This window comes from Crocuta crocuta, unplaced genomic scaffold, assembly GCF_008692635.1.
Source record: "Crocuta crocuta isolate KB4526 unplaced genomic scaffold, BGI_CrCroc_1.0 scaffold188, whole genome shotgun sequence".
Lineage (NCBI taxonomy): Eukaryota > Metazoa > Chordata > Mammalia > Carnivora > Hyaenidae > Crocuta > Crocuta crocuta.
In genome coordinates, this window is record NW_027532599.1 from 4,363,534 (window position 1) to 4,381,210 (window position 17,677).

Here is a 17,677-nt window from a genome sequence, read left to right on the forward strand (position 1 = left end):
GCCCCAGTGATTGAAAGCCAGATTATATAGTCAGTGCTATTTGTGGAAGAGCGGCACCTGAACACATTATCAACCAGAAAAACCTTCCTTCTAATACTTGTTTGGATTATGGAGCCATACTTTTAAAAGAATTGAGTTAACTCCTGGCAAAAATTCCTGAGTTTAGCAAATAAAGACGTTAATGGAATGAAGCACTGACTGTAGACCCAAATAGAACTACTGTAGTTATGGTATATATGTTTGTGTGCATGTGTGTGTGTGTGTGTGTGTGTGTGTATAAAGAGAAAGAAAATTGCTGCAAAGCATCTTAGTTTTACATAATTGAGTTTATGACTTAAAGACAGAACAATTGGTGTTGTCTCACTTTAATTATAGTTTTCCTAATATCTATTTCCTAATATTTGATAGTCTGTCTCTCTCCAAACACACACACACACACACACACACACATTATAATTTTGACTAGGAAAACTGTAGGAAAAGACACAAAATATAGTTGAAATAATGAAAAATAAAATACTTTTTTGAAGTATATGCTAGAATGTGAAAAAACTATTATCCCTGAACTCATTCAAATTCCTGTCTCTGGTTATAACCATTTATCAGATTTTAATGAATATTGCTCAAAAATATATTTTAAAATAGGAATAGTTTTATGTGCCCTTAAAACATTGTTAAGATGAATTGTTTTTTATATTTTTGTACTTGTTTCTTTATTACTAACTTAGTAAAACAATTAGATTTGTTTCGTGAAGTAATGAAGATACTTTGGGGATAAAATAAGCATATTCTTCATGAATCTAATATCATCTTTAGATAATAACTAACATTAACAAAATGCCTACTGTGAGTTACATATTATTCCAATAGCTTTACAAACATTGATTGATGTAATCACTATAATAAACCTTTGATTTTTTATAAGAATTTTATTTTAATTTATTTTATTATTATTATTTTTTAAATATGGAACGCTTCATGAATTTGCATGTCATCCTTGCGCAGGGGCCATGCTGATCTTCTTTGCATAGTTCCAGTTTTGGTATATGTGCTGCCGAAGTGAGCACAAGAATTTTAAAAATAAAAGAAATAATATTACAGAAAAAGGAACTAAGACAGTGAGAACAATCCATGTGTTAGAATGTCATTATGCTCATAAGTGGTGAGACTGGGACCATAGCATCCAGGCTGGGATTTTATGTACCCCCTATGCTGCCTAATATGCTTACATACAGATGATAGGATTTGAGATGTATAATTTATAATTAGCTAAATTATCAATTACTGCCATAAAAATTATGCATTAATTATTTAAAAAATCATTTTTATAAATTATCAGTACATCTGGTGTTTTATGATGTACACTCAAGGAGAGCAGATTATTTCATAAAGATATTTGCTTTATCTTAGTTACACCAGGCAGTTACAAACTCAGAGTAGAACACTCTATATGCTGCCACGTAAATACTCAAACACATTGTTGTCTATAGTCTGGTTTATTGCCTTTAATTTATTATTATTATTTTTATTATTTAAGAGACATAATGTGGTGTTGATTCTAAACAGAGTTGTAAACACAGTTTCCTTCTTTCTCCTGATACTAACCCTGAATCAAGCCGTACCATCGATGATCTAAATATTTGTATAACATTATTTGCCCCTTTATAAAATCTGTTCCTATGACTTGCCCCAATTGTTTTTATGCAAATGACTCATTAAGGAATTCTTTTTNGCACCCAGGCGCCCCGGAAAATACTAATTTAAATCATTCTTATTTTTCATTAGATGATAGAATTTCCATGCCTTTTATGGATTTACATTTTCTGTGTTTTACTTTCTCTGGTATTATTTTCCCTTCAACCTGTTTCTGTCATTTATTTTTAATCTGTTACATTATACATACAATCTGTTGCATTAAGCACACATATATTTGTTTATAAGCTGCTAATAAACTATAAACTATTTGTGAATATATTTATAAATACTTTTGGGCTTGGAGAAGTGTAGAGGCATTAAATAGTGTTATCATGCTACATATATTAGTGTCTTATTTTCTTTTTTTTTTTTAATATTTTATTTATTTCTAGGAGAGAGAGAGAGAGAGACAGCATGAGCAGGGGAGGGTCAGAGAGAGAGGGAGTCACAGACTCTGAAACAGGCTCCAGGCTCTGAGCTGGCAGTCAGCACAGAGCCCGACGCGGGGCTTGAACCCACGAACCGCGGGATCATGACCTAAGCGAAAGTCGGACGCTTAACCGACTAAGCCACCCAGGTGCCCCTGTCTTATTTTCTTAAGCACTTTTCTATCGTATCATATAATTTGGGTTTATGTAGCTTTCATTATCTAAAAACCTACTAACCAAAATCTATACTACAGGTCATTTCTGACCAGTGATGCTTCATTTAGACTTCACACCATTCACTTTTCAAACAAATGTACTTCAGACCATCTGTAGGTGGTAAACAAAATGTACTTTTATTGGTGGCTACTGTTTGTGGCCTCTCTTTTTTTTTCTTTTTTTGATTTAAATCCAAGTTAATTGATATAGAATGTAATAATGGTTTCAGGAGTAGAGTTTAGTGAATCATTACTTACATATGATATCCAGGTTTCATCCCAGAAGTGCCCCTCACCCATTAGGCCATCACGCCACCCAACACCCCTCCAGCAACCCTCAGTTTGTTCTCTGTATTTAAGAGTCTCATGGTTTCCCTCTCTCTCAGTTTTTACCTTAATTTTCCTTCCCTTCCCCTATATTCATGTGTTTTGTTTCTTAAATTTCACATATGAGTGAAATCATACAATATTTATCTTTCTCTGACTGACTTATTTCGGGGTTAGCATAATACATTCTAGTTCCATCCACATTGTTGCAAATGGCATGACTTATTCTGAAATTCAACATTATTCTCTAGATTCCTCAAAAGCTCCTATTTCAAACAATGTGATATCTAATAGCTACTATCAACTTAACATGTATTTCACAGAACTAATTCAAAGCATTCTAGGCTTATATTTGGCATGAAAGCAAATATTTCTCACATCGAAGCATGTGACATCTTATCGAAACCTGACATTCAGGCTGATCATTCTGTGGAGGTCGGTGCTCAAACTTTCCTGATATAGAAAAGTCCTTTTTTATCAGCTGCGAAATCCTCCCTCCCCACAGGAAAAGTTGTTTTGTGAAGTAAATGCTTTGATCAGCATAATGACATGAGAACAAGTCTCTCCTAAGGCCATGTTTAATAAAAAATAGTTATTCAGTGTCCTGTCAGGCACTGCTATAGTTTTGAAAGAGAGATTATCTTAAACAAAGGGGAACATTACATTTTCCTGATATGAGTGAAAATTTATAGTCTGTTGGAAAGAGAGGAGAAATGTTATGGGTTGGAAAAAATAAGACATTGAGAGTTTAAAAAGATATATAATGGGTAGTAAATTCAATTTCTGCTTTGGTTTATGCTATTAAAAGGCTCTATTCTATGTCCCTAGGAGATCTTTAGTAACGTCTCAATGTCTGTTTTGAGATAGATGACCATATGCTGGATATGACCTCAGTATTGGGACAAAACAATAGAAACATGCTCTATTATATACATTCCTAGCTCAGTTACACTATTATTTCTTGGATATTAAGATACTCTCATGGTCTTCTGCATAAATATTTAAAAATATTTATGGTGCTTATTACGGAAGTAAATAATGTTTCTGCTTATTTGTATTTTAATAATTAATTTATCATACTTATAACTAATAGATAGTATGTCTTAAGCCTTATACTCCATCTGCAAATCTCATTTTATCTATCTATCTATTTATTTATTAGCCTATTTATTCACAAATGGCAGGGTATATTTATTTATTTTTTTTTTTTTAATTTTTTTTTCTGTCATCAGTCATTTTTAATTTGGCTGAGACATAAATTTGATCACACAATGTAAGTTGAGACAGTCCTTTACCTAGTGAATGATTCTAGGTCACTACCCAGTACTCCCGTCAGCTTTGTTCTTTCTTTTTTTCTTTTTTTTTTTTTTTTTNGCTATTGTGGAGAGTAGGCAGGCTATATTTATTAAGAGTCACAAGCAGTTGACTGACTCAGTGTGACTCAAAGCACAAAGAAACCATTTTAGGTCACTCCATTCTGAGTCCTAGGGTGCCCCAGACTGGCAGGAGTTCTGCTTGCGGCCCATTCACAGGTTTATAAGTTTCTCCCTGCAGGCAATCTGTTACTGTTTGAGACTGGCCAGGTAGGTTACCATCAGGGGGTCATTGATGTTGCTGTTGAGCATGGTCTCAAAGTCATGGGGAACTACCTTGGCTACTTGGGTAACCAGACTCCTCAAGAAGTGGCACACAGTATTGTCAGCTGACACCTTTCCAGATGGTACATTCTGCAACACTGTGCATAGGGCATGTTGGATGCAAGCCAATGCAAGTGCTTGAAAATCCCATCACCCAGTTGGGGGCTAAAATAGGTCTACAAAGAAATAAGTTTTTTGATAGAATTAAAAACACTGAAGTGTTTACTTGTTCTTTGGTTTATGTTCAATTATCTTTTAAATTTGATAGATTGAATTTTCCTAACCATCTAACACCATTTAAAAATGTCATTAAATTCTCATGACACTTCAGATTACAATTACAAATTTAATATATCTAATTATTTCAGACACTTCAAAACACTTAATAAGTGAGACTTGAAGAGCCATTATGAAATTTGCCAAATTCTATCCACCTACCAGGGACACCACTGGTGTGCCACAAAATTAAGAGTGTGAGTTTAAAATGCTAAATAGGAATGGTAGGTTTTAGAGCCTGAAAGAATGTATAGCATGAATAAGGATGAATTATTTTCCGTGATGCCATAGATAATTCTGTGACTAAGTGACATTTCAATGACAAAAAGATGTCTGTAGACCTGATCCCAAGTTCGAATCTACAAGTTTCCAAGGATAACTAATATACAAAAATAAAGACACAAAGAATATACATATGCATATATGTATATATTTGTGTGTATGTATATATATATGGAGAGAGACTGTATATTGAGTGTATATTATTGACTGTGTGTTTATACATACACATACACTCACACAAAAAGGAGGATGATATTTGTATGTACACACACACTCATACACACAAATAATGCCAGCCTCCTACCAGATATCTTATCTTTTGTATTATTAACAAATGTCTTATTTAGCATCATATTACCTTTACTTAATAGAGTGCCTGGTATATAAAACCTACCCAGTAAATATTGGTAAAATTGAGTTAGATATTTCTGTGGTTCTTTCATTTATTTTTTTAATGCCACAGGCAATGGCAAAAAAAATGTAAGTTCTCTGTTTAGTCTTGCTTATTTTTCCCTTATTGAGTTATGTTAGCCTTCAATTATAAGTATGTCTTCTGTTTCTACTAGCATTTCTACTAGTAGAAATTTAGCTCTACCAGTAGAATATTAATTGGTGCATGACAACTCATTGTTTCACTGTAAATTATCTCCTTTTAAGAGGTATTCATTCTTTTGCTTAGTAAATTTCTTTTCTTTCTGGTGTCAGAAAATCCCATCTCATGCCAGTTTCCCATCATAGTAATCGACATGTATTCAAGGGTTCTTTCTTAGGAGTGTGAATCCTGACCACAGACACTTGCCAGTGTATTATAGTGGTGTTCATTCACCTGATGCCGGTGCCTTAGCGCCAGTCTTTCTAATGGTAAACCTGTGCTTTCCTATCAGCAAAGAAATTGTGACAACATACTCCATATACATGAATATTTATTTGTAAGTTATATACACTTAAATCCATTCATAAAATGTGCATATGTTTTTAAATATTTGTAAAATACTTTTTGTTAGGTAAAAGTATATGAAATGAAAAGTATTTGGCCATTTTCTTCACTTTGGGACTCAAGTACTTGCTGGTCATCACTTACACTGATTTTTGTTTCTTATAGTCTATCTTTGGGCTAGTCCACTGTTTGTTAAACTCTAATATTACTTTTTGATTTGTCAGAGTCAGTTATTGTTACTTGCAGCAAGAGGAAAATAATGGATAATAAAGACTGCCAAAAAAATCGTGTTAGAGTGTACAGATAAGATATCCTTAGAGTTATGTGTGGTAGGCCAGGATGTAGAAAAGCCAGAGCTTTCTACTGTCATAGACATATTTCAGGGGTCTGAGGAATGCTTGGAATCTTAACAAACGATGACTTGCTCTAAATGCATTCGGAAATTTAAGGATAGGAAGATGTGTCCTGCTGGCGGTCACCAAATGCTCTATACTGTCATGTCACTTCATTTCTACGCTGCCTCTCATTAAAAACTTCACTTATAGTAAATAGAAAAAAAAGCATGCAAGGACATTTTGTTTTTTTGTATTTCCTTTTAGCAGTATAGTCAGTTAATGCAGCTCTAAAGGAAATGATTTGTAGGTTTTTTTTCCCCAACATTACCTCATTTTCCAAGGGCTTATAATGTAAAATTGACCTAGTTTCATCAATTTTCCCAATTTTGCCTTATGTCAGGTTTATTTATATCTCGTTATAAACAAGAGCAATTTATTAGCTGTAAAAATCCATGCAGGATTGATCATCCTGTGGCTTGAGGTGCTGGAGCATGTGTTTTAAATAATTTCAGATACAACCTAAATATTTAAATTAATCTTTATCTCCTTGTCTGTTGCCAAAGCATGCTGTGCATTGTTGAAATAAACTATTATGTACCATGATCAGCATTTTGAATATTTTAGAATTCTTATATTCTGATCATTTTACCATACACTATTCTGCTTTTAGAAAGTCTTCAAAATTTTATGAAAGATACTTGGCAAAAATAACATTTGTAGTGAATATATTTCAGTGTCCCCATGAAGTACTTACAAATTTTTTTCTTCTTTTTTAAATTCCATAAAGACAATGAGATATGTCTTATTAGTCCCGATTCTACTGGTTGTAAAACAAGATCAAATTATAAGCATCTGCTGCTTTTAAGTATCAGTCATTTATATAACTACACAAATTGTAACTTCTAAATCCTTTGCAACTTGCTTATTTAAATTTTGCATATTTCAAATACCTCATCCTTGTCTTTTGTTGTGGCATTGGCTTAAACAGTATATACTTAGCTGTCACTAGATATTGCATTAACTTTGTTTCCCATCAATTTACTTTCCTCCTCTGTAGACCCAAATATACCAGAAACAGGAACAAAGTATACCCATTTCTCAAACTGAGCTCCACTTTTTGTTGTTATTTCTCATCCAGTTTTAATTAGTCATAATTCTATGCAAACTAGAATAAATTCTGTTTCACTCAGTCATACTGATGCAAGCCGACTTGGTCCAAAGACTCAGAGAGGCTGTTGCTGGACCAGCCAAGAGGGTCCATGGCTTCACCCCGGATCATAGTTAAATGCAAGCCAGGAGGAAGTGCAAGCAGTTTGTTGAATAGCATAGTAATAGAGTATAGCAGACGAAGTGTCTGGGAGATTCAGAAAAGGAGAAGTGAATCTCTTCATCACTTAGGATGAAGGGTTTATACTGGAAAGGAATTCCAGGCTGCGTGTTCCTTCAGGAATCCAGGAGAGGGTCCAATCGAAGGCAGTGTTAAATGAACAGTAGGTGTAATTCTATAAATGACTGAAGGTAGGGAGTATTGATACCAGTGTCAAGTTTTGTTCGAAATTGTTGTCCTAAACTGTTGTCAGGATCTGATTTTTCTTAGATGTTTGCAGGTTTATGGGGACCAAAGACAAAACTCAGATAATGATTAACTTTCTTGCTTTCTCCGTTGGAGTGGGGACAGAGTTTCTTTGTTTTACTCAGTTGCAAGGTGAAATATAGAACATGAGTAAAGAGCACTTAGCAGAGAAAACAGCAGAGATGGATTCTTTCTGAAATAGAATATCTTCATCTTCCCTATCTCAATATTATAGTTAGGATACTGAAATGGTATGTTAATGAGAGGTACTTTACTCTCCAATGACTGAGAGATAAAAATAAATTAAAATGTTTACATGCTCTCAGATAAAAATCACTTAGAAAAGTGTGGACCTGTATTATATGTGCCATATGTTAAAAAGAAAACAAAATATCTGTCATATGGTCAATGTGCTTCATTTATTTGTTTTTTACTAAGAATTTTTAAAACCAAATATCAGAATATTTTTGTCATATATGGTTATCTTATTTCTTAATTTTCCCCACTACTACATTTAATTCCCCTTGTCAATCCTTTTTGTAAAACTTATTTCTTAATTTCTTGAATCTTAGAGATTTCCCCTTGCCTACTAAATATACATTTTGGAATGTATACTTCATGATGATAGGATACATTGATTTCAGTCTTCATTTTATATAGTGAATAGATTATTAAAACATTAAATAACACTTCCAAGTTGTATCTGATCACTTTTTTAAAAAAACTATCATTCAAGACTATTTGCTTACAGATTTGATGTAGTAGTTTGAGACTGATTATTATTAATCTCGATGAGAGCAACTAGGAAAGCCTGATAAAATACAAAGAGCTATATCTATCTGTATCTATATTTATATCCATATCTATATCTGTAAGCTTTGAGGAGAACTGGTAAAGTGATCAGGACTTGAGGGAACAAAATTCCAGAAAGAGGAATCCATAATTTACAACTGCTTATTTGTTCATGGTAGTTAGATATGGAGTAAAAGAACTTGTCAAAGAATCCATACTTAGGCTAACCCTGTGAAGTAGAAATGTGAAGTAGAAATGTGAAGTAGAAACCCAAATCCCTTGGGGATAGAGGGACTAAAATCATATTCTTGAGTCACTAAGATCCAGATATGAAGAAAAGGTAGAAGATGTGAGTCGCCTACTCAGACAACTATTTTCCTTAGGATGGTTTCTTGTATTCCAAGTCAGCCTGGGGCAGTATGCTAAAAAGTTATGCTAGAGCTCTTGGAAAAGTATATCAGTATTGTCAAGAGTCTTCTAATTTTGAAGAGACAAAGATCACATTTGTAAGTAATCATTCACCAGAGGCTCTCAGTTTAAAAGATTATAGGGCTCTTTACAACCATTGCAAGTAGGACTTGAGTAAGCTCAGTGTCTGATTAAAAAGATTAATCCCTGTTAGACCTCCCTAGCCAAGGAGATTGTCAATCTATGTTGGAAGGAGATATTAGCCAAACTCTACATTATTCTACTTCCCAATTTCTAGATTCTATTAAAAGGAATAACCATGCATAGGAGAAAAAAATAAATTATTACGAACAACAATAAGAAAAAAACCCATAATAGGTTGACAGAGAAGTAATCTAATTATTTATATTACTTGGAATNAAAAAAAAAAGAAACAACAATAACAAAAACCGGATGGATCATCCATGAGCATAAAAAGGGCATTATGCTAAGGAGATAATACTGACAGAGAAATACAAATACTGTATGATATCACTCAAATACTCTATTTTATGGAATCTAAAAAAGAAAACTTGTAAAAAAAAAAAAGAGTAGAATGGTGATTATCAGTCTGGAGGTTAGATAGGGGAATGGAGATGTGGGTCAAAGAGTACAAAGTTTTAGCTAGAAGGTTAATAAGTTCTGCACATCAAAAGCACAGCATTATGATTAAACTCAACAATACTGTATTATATACTTCAAATTTGCTAAGAGCCTAGATCTTAAATGTTCTCATCACACACAAAAAAATGATAATTATAAGACAAAATGGAGGTAACACTATGGTGGTAATCATATTGCAATGCATAAATGTATCCAATTGAGACACTGTATACTTGAAACTTACACAATGTTATTTGTCTATTCTATCTCAACTTTTTAAATTGCTGGAAAATTATTAATTATAAATTTATATTTATGTAAAATATAAAATATTTGGACAATTTTGTGAGTATTCAGAGTCCACATAATAATAAAATGACTATTATTTTATAGAATCTGCTTAAGAAAATGGATTGATTCTGTTAAGAAAATATCCATATTACAGTGGGAAAAATTATGAAAAACTTAAAAAAACATTTAAATGTGACAATTATATATATATATTATATCAAATTATTTTTCTGCATCTGTTAATGAGATTGTAATATTTTTCTTCTAAGTCTTTGTTGCAACATTCTCAATATTTTTCCAAAGCCTTTGTCTCATGTTGACTTATGTTTATTTTTCCCTTGGATAAAATAAGAAAGCTGAATAATGTTGAATTGGACAAGAATTTGTTTCACAATTATACTCTGGCAAGTCATTTTTCCCTGAAGAGTATCCTTTTTTAAGACGAAGACTCAGGGCATGTTGCACAATGATTGTTCTTCCACTTCTGCCAGAGTCATGATGGAGTCTTTTGTGGATCTCCATTGTGAGAACCTGGTGAGAATCCTGAAGGGAGATTCCAAAACTACAGTCCACAGGAAATTCTCATTCTCATGACAGTTTATGTGCAATCTCCAGCAGTTTCTCAAAATTGTCATTGAATTGCTGAATTTAGTTTAGCCATAAAGTTGCTGGATTTGTCTTAGAGCACCTGTCTCTCCAGATTTCAGCGTGGGGGCTTTCCTTGGGACTTCAGTTTCCCGATGAGTCCAAGAAAAGACATGGATTTTCAGTATGCCCAGATTTTTCTAATAAGGGTAGAAGTTATGACTTCCAAGAGCAGACACTGAAAGCCAGGTGATTTTTTTGGAAATAAATCTTTTGGGATATTTTTTCATGCTGGAGAATAGATGGAAGGAAAATATAGCTACCAGTTCAAATCTGACCCACCATTTGTTTTCATAAACACACTTTTAGGTGAATACAGTCATACCTATTAATTTACATAAGGTTTGTGGCTATTTATCCATATTGGGTTGTTAGAATGGCTGTTTACTCTCTTTTTATAGAAAAATTTGCTGACTCTGCTATATAATAATGTTTTGTCATTCATTGGAAAGGAAAGTATGTATAAAGAAATAATCTTGAGAACAGCAAAATATAAATTTTAAGGAAAGTTTGTTTATATTTTGAATGATAGTATTATAATGTTTCTAATCAAATATTTATGAATGTCTTACTACATAAAATGGTCTTCTTTACTGAAAAAAATTTCATTTGTTTTGTCGATAAAATCACATATATCAGATAGATAAATTCTGAATTGCAAAACTAATAACTAAAAGGAACAGTGAGTGGTAGAAACAGTAAAAATTAACTAAAATTCCAGAAATGAATGAATACTTCCAGGCTGAACTGAGAATTTTTGCCCACCCCCCCTTCCCTTTTTCTCCCTGGGGATATTTCTTCATGCCAAACATGGTCAGGGGAAAAGGGCTTTACTGTAGGAAAGATAAACCAGCAGAACTTTCATCTTTTTATGGGTTGGTCATTACAAATGGGAAAATGGAAAAGCCCAAAGTGCACAACCAGTTTTTCCCACCGGCTATCTGCTGAATCCTTGGAGGAGGCAGGAGGCAAGGGATGTGATGGGAAACCTCTGCTCGAAGCAGAAAAGTTCATTCTGGATGACATTTCCCAGCATTTCGCCAAGCTAGCAATGAGACCCTGCTAGGGGCCAGCAGTGCACTACAAGCTTATGCCTGGCCTTCCTCGACAATGTGTTTGTCAGATTTTGAATGAGGTAGAGAATAAGAACTAAGTACACAATTTCTGAAAGACCCATATTTTTCAGTCCTGCAGGGCTGAGGAGAGGAGAGAGAGAACAAGAAAGAGAGACTGAGAGAGAAGTATCAAGGTACAGGAATCAGAGACACATACAGTAACCCTGAAGCTATAGGCCAGTCCAGTGCTAGTTCAATTCTTAATGGTTTCACGTGATCAGCTCTCACGGAGGCTTCCAGAGAAAGGGGTTCTTCCCTCCCTGAAGCCCCCAAAATTCTATTACACACAATGTTCAGGATAAGAGAAGACAGCTAATAAATACATGAAAAGGCAGAAAACTGTTCCTGATAATTAAGTGAGAAAAACTAAAACCATAGAAGAAAAAGCACAGCTATTCAAGATGTTGAAGTTAGTCAACAAGACTTTAGTGATGAATTAATATGACAAATAATGCAAATAAAAAGCTGAACAAAATAGATCAGATGGAAAATTCAACAGAGAATTTTTATCTCTAAAAGAATTAAATTAACATCTAGAACTCAAAAATACATCTGAAATACTAAAAAGACATCAGGTGTATATAACTAGATTGGTGGCACTAGTGAAATCTTGCAAACATTAATGTAGGAAATACCAATCTTTAAAGATTCAGATAAAAGAAAGGGCAAAGAGATATTTCCCAATCTTTGTAAAAATAATTGCATAATCTTTTTATGAATATTTGACAGGGACTTTACACTGAAGGAAAACTGTAAGCCCATACTTCTCAAATGCATAGACAAGGAAATTCTAACCAAGTAACAAGTAGAATCCAATGATGTATAAAAAGAGTATATGTTGTCAGGAAATAGAGTTTATTTAGGAAATGCAAGTATAATTGTACAGTTAAAAATCAACCAACATAATGTATAAACTTAACAGAAGAAGAGCAAAGGATTATATGATCATCTCAATATGTGAAGAAAAACATTTGCTAAAATTCAATACATTGACGATGGAAAAAAAACTTTCAACAAAATAGGAATAAAAAGGAAGAGAAAGAATTTCCTTGTAATTGATCAAGGGTTTCTGCCTCCTCCCCCTCCCTCTCTTCTCTCCCTCCACCCACTACTTCTCTCCCAATAAATGATGTTGCACCAATCTGATGTTTGCGTGGGTAAAAATAAACATTGTTCCCTATTTAATTCTACATTTGCAAAAACTTGATCTCTACCCATCTTAGGTATTCAGTTAAGACTCTGTAAGAAAAAGGTTAACAATGATGACAACAAAAACAGTTTAGTAATGCATATAGCACACATCATGTGAGAAAACCCTAAACAAAAAAGTAACTCAAAGTTGCAGCTTGGAATTTCAGCTTATATAGCATCTTCAACGAAAAATCATAAATTAGTAACAAAATTACAAAGGAGTTCCAGCCTTCCAAGTGCTGCAGATACGGGAAGGTTAATATATGGGAGTAAACTAATAGAGTAAGATTTGTTTGCAGATTCTTCTGGTGTTGTCTTTGGGCAAAGTGTCTTTCTCCAGTAAAAGGAAAGTTTATGTTCTGCCTTTAGGCAGGAGAGTGGGACTTTTTCTGTGTTTTCTGCTTCTCAATTGCCTTCAGCTTAAAATGATTTTTGTGTCAAAGAGGATATGTTTTGGGGTGATATATTCTGCTTTCCTTTATGAACATTGGAAAATTTAATACAAGAGATGGTAGGGTGATGCCTGGGTGGCTCAGTCGGTTAAGCATCTGACTTTGGCTCAGGTTATGGTCTCATGGTTCGAGAATTTGAACCCCACATCAGGCTCTTTGCTGATAGCTCAGAGCCTGGAGCCTGCTTCAGATTCTGTATCTCCTTCTCTGTCTGCTCCTCTCTCACTCATGTTCTGTCTCTCAAAAATAATAAATAAACATTAATTTTTTTAAAAAATGCCAGAGATGGTAACAATTCAAGAGCTATTTATTTCAAAAATTTTAGCAAGGAATACTCTCGTGATTGTCTTTAACCTAATATTGTCCAATATTACATCAAATGTGATTTAATGGACATATGAAATAGACTGTAAAAACATTCATTTTCATGATACAGAGACAACTTGACTTTTGACTTTGCCGTATCTTGGCTATGATTGTCAGTCCACAAAATAATTCAATTTCTGTTTTCAAAATTTTACCTACAGTTCATGTAGTAAAATTGGAGTATGCTAAATAAAAATATAATGGTATTTCTACTTGGACTGATTATGCACATTTTGTAAATATTACAAACCTTTGTAACTATTACACGTAAGCCTATTATTTAAAATGTACATACACTTTTAAAAAATATACTTTTTATTCATTTATATTTTTAGGAAGAAAGAGAGAGTGTGTATAAACAGGGGAGAGAAGAAAGAGAAGGCAGAAGGAAAGAGAGAGACTTGTAAGCAGGCTCCACCCTCAGCATGGAATCCAGTGTAGGGCTTTGTCACATGACTCTGTGACCACGACCTGAGCCAAAATCAATAATCAGATGCTCAACTGACTGAGCCTCCATTTTTGATATATTAAATATAGAAGCTGCATCTATGTATTAGTCAAGGTTCTCTAGAAAAACTGACTCAATTATATATAATTTATATATACATACATATACATACAAATATACACAAATATGCATATATACATACATATGTATATATATTTAAGGTATTGTCTCACATGTTTATGAAAGTGGAAAAGTCCTAGAATCTGCCATCTGCAAGTTGGAGACACAGAGAAACCTGTCCTATGTGTGAAGGCCTAAGAGCCAGAGAGCAGTGGTATAGATTCTAGTCTGGGTCTGAAGGCCAGGAACACCAAAGGCAGAAGATAAGTGTCTGCCTAAGCACACAGCGGAGTTAATGCAATCTTCCTCTATCATTTTGTTCTAGTCAGGCCCACAGTGGATAGTGTGATGCCCACTGTATTGGGAAGGGTCCTTCCACAAATTTAAAAGCTAATCTGTTTCAGAAACACCCTCACAAACACACACAGAAAATATTTATCAAGCTATAGAGGCATCCTGTGACCCAGTCAATTTGACAAATAAAAATAACCATCATAATCTGTATATGATTAATAGCTTTATATGCAAAATAGCTGAGATCATCAAATAACTAATTTGCTCAAAATACTTAGCACTAACTTAATTGAAGCCAGTAAACCCTCACAACATTTTAAATGTTATGTTTTGTTCCAAACTAAGTGTAGTCTTTCTTGTCAATGGACTTGTGTGTGGAAGTTTTAATATTTTTGAGAATTGAGTAAATACATTTGTTTTAAAAAAATTACGTAATTCAGTATAAAAACTCACAATACATAAAAGCATAAGTTTTTGGCTGCATTGTCTTCCTCATCTAAATTCAGCTAACTCATATGGAATAACTTTCTTTCCTTACAAGTAGAGAAGTACAACCTTAAATCATAAGGACACTCAGATGACTACAGAAAAAATAATATATTTCACATTAATATTTTATTATTCTTATCCAGTGCAAAAATACATATACAGTCAAATTTCAATTAAAATATCATCAGATGACTTCAAAAAAAAAATTTTTTTTTAATGTTTTATTTATTTCCAGGAGAGAGAGAGACAGCGTGAGCAGGGGAGGGTCAGAGAGAGAGGGAGTCACAGACTGAAACAGGCTCCAGGCTCCGAGCTGGCAGTCAGCACAGAGCCCGACGCGGGGCTGGAACCCACAAACCGCGAGGTCATGACCTAAGCGAAAGTCGGACGCTCAACCGACTAAGCCACCCAGGCGCCCCATCATCAGATGACTTCAAATAACCATAAATATAAAAGGACAATTTGACAATGACCAGAATGATGTATGGTTTTTTGCACTTAGGAAATTATTACACAAAGTTTATAGACAGAAGAACATGGAAAATATAAGCAAGGCTGAAATGTCAATAAATTATAGATTTATATTAAAGAATATTTATTACTCAAAAACATGTAATGAATATTCTAAAGTGTTAGCCCTTGAGGTGAAGGGGAGAGTTAAGATTCTTAAACCCCAAAATATTTTTTGTTCAGTTAATGTTATGTACATATTTGGTTCTATATTCATTTTCCTTTAATTGGTCTTAGAATATTGTACCTACTAACTAACACATATGCTTTGGAATCATATAACTCTTTGAGATACATATGGATGCAGTTTTGTTGCTCATTGAGATTATTATAACCATATCTTAACTTTCTTCAAAGGAAAGATATGTGATTGATATGATTCTATTCCCTCGCTTACACTTTATGATTCTTAATTGAGTCTGAAATAGGTACAATTTTCTTTCTCCAAATTATATTTTACAATATTAATGTTTGTTAAGATTTATATTATATAAAATCATTTGAACTTAATGCTTGCCTAATCAAAGCATTTTGTAAAAGATCCTTGATGAGAGTAGATTACAGAGAAGACTACTTTCCAAAAGATTTATATTACATAAAATCAATTATATTTATATTATATAAAATAATTTGAACTTAAAACTTGCCTAAACACAGCATTTTGTAAATAATGACCTTCCTACTCCAGATCCTTGACACTAACAATCCTTGTACTGACAGAGCACACATCTAAAGGATATGGATGGTTAAAGATGTAATAAGTTACTTAGAATAATCACTAAGCAAGAAGGACTGTGTTAACACAAGGAGAGAAAAGCACATGTATATAACCTTCAGTTATCTATAAAGAAAAAGGGAGATAAGAGATAAACCATATTACCCATTATGCTTATTTATCCCCCTTACAGTTTTATTTTATTATTCTTTGAAATCCTCATACTCCAGCAGTTTGTTCTTTATTTCACAAACTCATACATAAATTTCTACTATGTCCTTTAAATATATATCTTTGCTTTGTAAGTAAACTGTGAACTTCTTAACAGAACCATATTCTTTCATTTTCCACCTTACTTTGTACAGTGTTCAATTACTTCTTGGATAGATACATGGCATAATAGCTTAGATTTCTGTATTTTATATGCCACATATATATGTGTAGGTAAATACGTGTGCTTGGAACTCTCTGGAGAATGAAAATTAAAAAAAAAAAACTATCTTATTGTTGGTAAGATTGTTATTCTCCTGTCTGCCCCTATTATGCCATAAACTCAAAAGTTTTCATATACAGAAGCAATGAAGACACTTTCTGATTTTAAGTCAAATTAGTCTAAGTTCATAAAAAAGCAAAGGTTACATTTCTGTAAGTCCTTTTAAATTCTTCATGATAAAACATGCATTTTCTGAATGCTTGTGTACAACGTTTTTATTTTCTTGTATTATATTAAGCTTATTATATTTTTCTAGTGGCAATAAATAGAAAATAGAAAATACATGTTTGAATGTTTTCAAAATACAGTGTGATAAGTAGTGGAATAAAGTATGATATTTTTAAATAACTATTTGGACAATAGATGAATAAGGAAAAATATGTACATTAGTTTGCAAGTGGATTAATATATCCCTTAATAAGTATAGAGAGGTCTAAGATGTACAAGAAGGGAATAATGAATTTGAATCAGAATACTATGATACATACATATATATAATATATATAATATGTGTCCAAGTAATTACCTGCTTGTGTCCAAGTAATTACCTCCCTATATTTGTATCATTACTAAATGACAAAATGTGCTACCCATGATAGTCCACTTTTAGTATTTAAATTAATTCTGCCATTTTTTAAAAGGTATAGTCAAGTATACATATCCAGATATTGTAGTGGCATAAAATATATTCACATACAGCTCTGAAGTGCAAGAAAATGGAGCTACTTTGTTTATAATTGATTTGTCCTCCTTCAAAATTCAACAACCAGAAAGTAGTTTCATTCAGTACAGTTTATCAGTGCAGTTATGTGTAAAGCCCTTAAAGCAACACTCAATATTTCTAAGTAAAATGCTCAGTTTCTCAGAGTTGCATTAACACCACTGTCCATAGCTCCTTTCCATGGAGCTTGGTGGTCTCTTGATGATAGAGTAAATGAGGACTCAGACTGCTTCATAAGGCTTCTTTGGATCTACATGCAGCCTTGTGATTCTACATTGTC

At 33.3% G+C, this 17,677-nt stretch overlaps 1 protein-coding gene and 1 non-coding gene across 3 annotated transcripts in view; one reads left to right on the plus strand and one right to left on the minus strand.

Annotated features, from left to right (window-relative positions):
* LOC144244769 (uncharacterized) overlaps positions 1–17,677 on the plus strand; it is a 458,868-nt gene that overhangs the window by 145,531 nt on the left and 295,660 nt on the right. The window lies entirely within an intron of this gene.
* LOC144244775 (U6 spliceosomal RNA) lies at positions 961–1,067 on the minus strand. The gene has a single exon (XR_013339066.1). It is a non-coding gene; the product is annotated as a U6 spliceosomal RNA (small nuclear RNA).